The sequence below is a fragment of the Myxine glutinosa genome, chromosome 7 (genome assembly GCF_964187855.1).
Source record: "Myxine glutinosa chromosome 7, kmMyxGlut1.1, whole genome shotgun sequence".
NCBI lineage: Eukaryota > Metazoa > Chordata > Myxini > Myxiniformes > Myxinidae > Myxine > Myxine glutinosa.
Window position 1 is genome coordinate 190,365,240 of NC_136267.1, and position 6,000 is coordinate 190,371,239.

The 6,000-nt window shown below is 46.6% G+C and overlaps 1 protein-coding gene across 1 annotated transcript in view; it reads left to right on the forward strand.

Annotated features, from left to right (window-relative positions):
* LOC137430930 (dual specificity calcium/calmodulin-dependent 3',5'-cyclic nucleotide phosphodiesterase 1A-like) overlaps positions 1-6,000 on the forward strand; it is a 400,001-nt gene that overhangs the window by 361,496 nt on the left and 32,505 nt on the right. The gene's annotated exons all lie outside the window — the stretch shown is intronic.

A 6,000-nucleotide genomic window follows, 5' to 3' on the forward strand; every position in this document is an offset into this window, starting at 1 on the left:
TGCCAGACCGTATCGAAGGCACGTGATATGTCAAGGGAGACAGCTCTGATTTCCTGTTTGGCATTGAGGACCTCCATCCATTGTTGAGACAGCAGAAGCAGCATGTCCAGAGTAGAGTGACCTGGTCTGAAACCAAATTGATGATCAGAGATCAAGCCATTGGAGAAGAGGAAAGATTTCATATCCGAAGCAATGATGGATTCCATGACTTTGCTGATAATTGGGAGCAGGCTGATTGGTCTGTAGTTGCAAGGATCTGTTTTTGCACCTTTTTTGTGTAAAGCGGTAATGTTTGCTGATTTCCAGGATGCTGGCAGATGACCTTGAGCAAAAGATAGGGTGAAAAGAACAGAGAGAGGGTGAGATAGAGCGGCAGAGCAGGATTTTAGGACCCGTGGGCTGATGCCATCTGGTCCAGTTGCAGAATCAGAGTCGAGGTTTGACAAAAGCTCCTCCACCTTGTCAGGAGAGAAGGTCACAGAGTCCAGGAGCAGTTTGGTTCGACTGGGAAAGGTGGGAACAGAGAGAGATGGGTTTGGGACTAAGGATTTTGAGGCAAACACAGAGTTGAGGCATTCGGCTTTGTCACGTGCGATGTCAACTGTGTGGCCATTTGAGGTAAGGGAGGGGATGGAGGGGGAACAAACACCAGAAACGGATTTGAACAGACGCCACCAGGATTTGGAGGAAGGAGACAGGTTTGAGAGTTCATTCTTGAGTGAGGAGAGATAGTGCTTCCTGGCACTCCTGAGGGTAGACACACACTTGTTCCGAGCTTGGTGGAAGGAACTGAGATTTCCTTCAATTGGATTAGCCTTCCAAGAGGCAAAGGCAAGTTGTTTCAGGGCAACTGCCTCACCACAAGATTCAGTGTACCATGGACGGGAGGAAGCGTAAGACAACTGAAGGCGAGATGGGATAAATCTGTGCATGAGAGAGATCAGTTTGCTTTGGAAGAATTCCCAGGAAGAATTGATGTCAGAGGCAGTGGAGATGGGAGACCAATCCAGACGATTGATGGCTGCTTGAAGACCGTCCCAGTCGGCCTGAGTGAAATGCCAGACTCGTCGACGCTGAGGAGGCTCTCTGAGAATGGCCAGAGAGATGTCCACTTTGACAAGCACATGATCAGAAGAACCGATTGGAGCAGAAGAAGAGCAGCAGACATTAGCAGGGAAGTTAGTCATAACCAAGTCTAGAAGAGAAGATACTCCATTGGCTGAGATCCGGGTCGGGAAATTGACAGATTGTGTCAATCCCAGTGAGTCACAGAAGTCCTTTGCTGAGGTGCCATGACTGGTGAGAGAGGAACCCACACCCAACCAGGTGGCATGATGACAATTGAAGTCACCACATATGAGGAAGAGAGAGTTGGGATGAGTGGATAGAAGTTGGTCCATGTTGTCAGACAGTGAAATGTAGATGGAGTCATCACTGTTTGGGGGACGGTACAGAACACATATGAACAAAAGGTGGGAGCGGAGAGGAAGCCGTAGCCAGAGGTACTCCTGGGGGTGAGGAGGAGAGAGGGCAGTGCAAGGAGAGTGAGGAAGAGAGTTTTTGGTAAAGATAGCCACCCCACCACCAGGCCGAGGCTCAGGTCTATCATACCGGAGGAGGGAGTAACCAGGAAGAGATATTAAGGAATCAGAGACATCTTGAAGGAGGAAAGTCTCTGTCAAGCAGATCAAGTCTGGATTGCCAGAAGCAACCTGTATGGAGAGATCAGTCAGGTTTGAGCGAAGGCCCCGGATGTTTGAGGTCCATACCGTTAATGAAGAGAGAGGGGGAGCATCGGGTACAGGACAGGGAAGGGGAGGAGTAGGGTAAGATGAAGGATGAGAGGGGGAGGTAGGGAGAGCAGTTGTTAGTGTGTCAGCGATTGCAGAAGAGTTCCAAGAAAGGGAAGGATGAGGAGGATGAAAGGTTTGAAGGTGAAGGGATGAGGCACAGTGAGGGGTTGTTTGAGGGGGGGCAGAGGAAAGAAGAAGGTTGGGGGGGGTGGAGGTATGAGATAGAAGGGAGACGAAGTGGGGAGGAGGCAGCTTTGAGGAGGAGGGGAGAGGAGGGAGAATTGGAGAGGAATGGTATGGGGGGAGATTTGAATGGGAGGGGTTGGGGGGGAGTTTTGAAGGGGAGGAGTGAGGGGGGAGTTTAGGAGGGGAAGGGAAAGGGGGGAGTTCAGGAGTGGAAGGGCAAGGGGGGAGTTCAGGAGTGGAGGGGTAGGGGGGGAGTTTAAGAGTGGCGGGGCAAGGGGGGAGTTTAGGAGTGTATGTGCAAGGGGAGGGATTTGGATGGGAGGGGCAAGAGGGGAGTTTAGAAAGTGGATGATTAATGAAAGACGAACATTGAAAACAAATTGGGTTTGTTGTGATTTTCAAGTTAGCAATCCGATTCAGAACGATGGAGGAGGGATGGAATGAATGTGAATTTAGACCATGTAGTGAGGGAGACGTATAAGATATTGAATTTCTTTTTTTTGAGGTGGAATGAGTTGGAGAGGAAATTGAGAAAAGCCTTTTAAATAGGAAGAAAAACAGCGTGTTGTAAAATACCACTGAGTAAAACACTGAAGGGGAAAGGTTATACATATTTAAATAATATTTAAACAGAACCGTGAACAATCTTATGTGCACAAAAATACCAACGGGGGGAGAGCCGAGAGGGACCACCACGAGTCACGTGAAGGGCAAACGGTGGATGGCAAGGAGTTAATGGGGGCGGGGCGAACAGCACACCTGGACAGAAAATACAGGATGAGTCAACAGTACACGTGGAGAAAGGAAAATAAATGTTTTTGGTTTTTTTTTTGTTTGTTTGGTTTTTGTGGGTGGGGGGGGGGGGGGGGAGGTGGGGATTTAGAACGTTAGACAGAGTATTATGTTCGGGGTAGAAGGGAAAAAAACTAAGAGCCAAGCAAAACACGATTAAGATAACAAACACCAACGGGGGTACAACTACAAGGCCGCACACGAGGAGCAGAACACGATTAAATAATTACAAGTTACAGGAAATTCAAACCAAAAGTAACTATAATCAAAACAATAACGCATGGATGATAAAATAACGAGTTGAAATTTGACAATCTATCTGGGGAAATGGGGGAGAAACACGTGGTCGAAGAACGAACGAACGAACGAATAAGAATGAATAAACGAATGAGAACAGAGAAGGAAATGTTTTTTTTTTGAGTTGTGATTTACACAAGGAAGAGGGCTATGGGGTGAAAAGATTGGGAAAACAGAGAACGAAAGTTATTGGATCACAAAAACACGGACCGCTGAGAGAAAAACAAAGCCTCAAGGTTGTACAGTGTTCACTGTACAACTACAAGGCCTCAAAACACGACCCGAATTAACACGATTATCAATACAGGTATGAAAGATTTGCACCGAAAATCTTCGTCGGGAGACAATATATACACCATAAAATAAATAGTTATAACGAAAATACAAATGGGAACAATTACTTAACTTCGATTTCGATGGATAGCATGGAGAGCTGAGAATAAACGAACCCTCGCCAGCAAGACCGGAGACCTTTAAGTCTCTTTCTGCTTTCCTTTCCTTTGCTCTTTTCAGCTAGTGTTCCTTTTCTGCTTTTCTTTCCTCTCGTTCCGTTTCTGCTTTTCTTTCCTCTCGTTGCTGCCTCCTCTCTTCCAATTCCAACTCTTTTAATCTTTCCTGGCTCTGCAGTTGCATCTCCATTTTCCGGAGCTCCATATTTCATTTTTCCTCTGGTAACCAATCCAATGCTACCGCTTCACAATTTCTCTCTCCCACTAATTATTCTACCACCAACGTCTGAATCTCTGACCCTCTTCATATTGACTCGGACCTCCAAGTTACAGTATTTGGCCAACGTCCTAAGTTTCGATGTTTTTAATGCCTGTAACTATGCCACGTTAGGGGACGTCACAAAATCTTCTACGTAAAACACCATTGTGACTATTAGTTAGCAAGCCTGTTAACCTTCACACAAAAATTGTCATCGGCCTGTAATGAAGGAGCTTGCTTTTCCGCCAACAATAGTTCACCCTTGGTGCCAAAACCTGAGATGCAGGTTTAATTGCAATCGCATTATGGGAAGATGTCGTGGGTAATCCCTTTCACGGGAAGCCTCAATTCATTCGCAACCGATATCAAGGAAGTCCGCTCGCAGCCTCGATGCGACTCACAGCTGTCTCTTTCCCCTGCAGATGCCTCTTCTCTCCTCTTCCGGTTTCTTTGCCGCGTTTTTTCTTTTTCCTCCACAAACATTTATTTTTACCTTATACTAAAGTAATCTCCATTTTACACAGACATCTTAACAACAATATTACCTGAAACTAAAAATCCTACAAGTATATAATAACAACAAAGGCACGGAAGTGACAGATCCATAACAATAGTTAAATTGTTGTGATTAAGGGGTGTGTAGAACGTTAAGGAGAACAGGTAAGTTCGCTACAGCTCGCTTCCCACAGCCCCTCCTAATATATTTCATAGGCTAATTAGGTTTGAGTCGGTAAGTGGTAAGGCTGGAATAGCAGCGCCTGCATTGAACCTTGCAGGAGCTATGGTGCCGGGGAGGGAAGGGGTGGCTGTGTTACGTTTGTGGGGGTAGATGATGGAATCCCATATTCAAGGTAGGATTGTATAGGTATAGCATGGACTGTGGATGCGTAGGAGACATCTCAATGTATTTAAGTAGGGAAACTGGAGCTTAATATTGTTATGTGTCTTCACACGGGGGGTGAAGCTGTCTTAATCAGATAGGGAATAAGGTTAGTTTTCCCCCAGTTTGTGATTGCCCCCTGTGGTTTTTCCCTATGTTTTTACTACAACAAGGCCGGACATAAAAACCTCCGTTTAAACAACAACAGCAACAATCACCAACAAAGGCCAAGCAAACAGGCTCCTGAACTAAACCCCGCCTCCAAAAGATCGTAACCGGCAGGCCACGCCCCCGAAGTTCAGGATTGGTCAGGGTGACGTGATGCAGAAGCTTTGAGCAAGAGGAGGAGGAGTAGTATTTGCCTTTTTGCATGGACAAGAAAGCTGGGGCATTTTTGTCCATACTGGGCATTTTCTGTGCTTGTGCTGTGTGGACTTTTGGCAATTTGGATGAGGAGGCTGTTGCAGCCGTTAAACAGGAGCAAGAAGGCGGCAGTTTGTGGGGCTCTTGGCGCTTCGGGCAGAGGGACACGAAAGTCCTTGGTGCTTCCAGTCTTGCTTTATGGATGCGAGACCTAGATCCTTTCCAAGGGCCAGAGAATGAGAATTAACTCCTATGGAATCAAGTCTCTTCGGAGAATCCTTGGCCATCGCTGGTTGGACTTCGTGTCCAACGAACGGTTGCTGAGAGAGACTCAGATGATATTTGTTTCCTGTATGGTCTGTGAGCGTCAGCTGCAGCTGTATGGACATGTGGCTCATTTCCCGAACGCTGATACAGCTCACCAGATACTCTCAGCAAGGGAGCCTCGTGATTGGAGGTGGCCAAACGGGCCGACGTGCCTCGTGGTTGCAGCAGGGTGATCGGCATCTCAAGGAGATAGGGGTGGGCCAGACATCGGGAGCCATGGCCTGAGGCCCCTTGAGCACCGTCCTTCCTCTCCTCCATCAATCATAAACACTCAGCACATTTCCTCAACCTCCACTAACATCTTTTTGACGTGGTCGGACACTCAGGGACCTTTTGGTAAAAGCAAAGCACCCACAGCCCCACAACAAAGAAACTAGGATCCCTGGCTTCTATAAATGCACAGCAAACAAATGCATTATTCACAAGCATTTACGAGAAGGAAACAAATTTTGTAGTTCCAGCACTGGACAAAAATTCCCCATCACCTCCTATAAGAACTGCAAATCTACATGGGTCATATACCTAATCACTTGCCAAAAGTTCACCAAACAATATGTTGGAAAAACTGAGAATACACTCTACACACGATTTAATAACACCCGGTCAGAAATCAATAACTTCCACACCAGTCAGGGCAAATCTCTACCTTACACG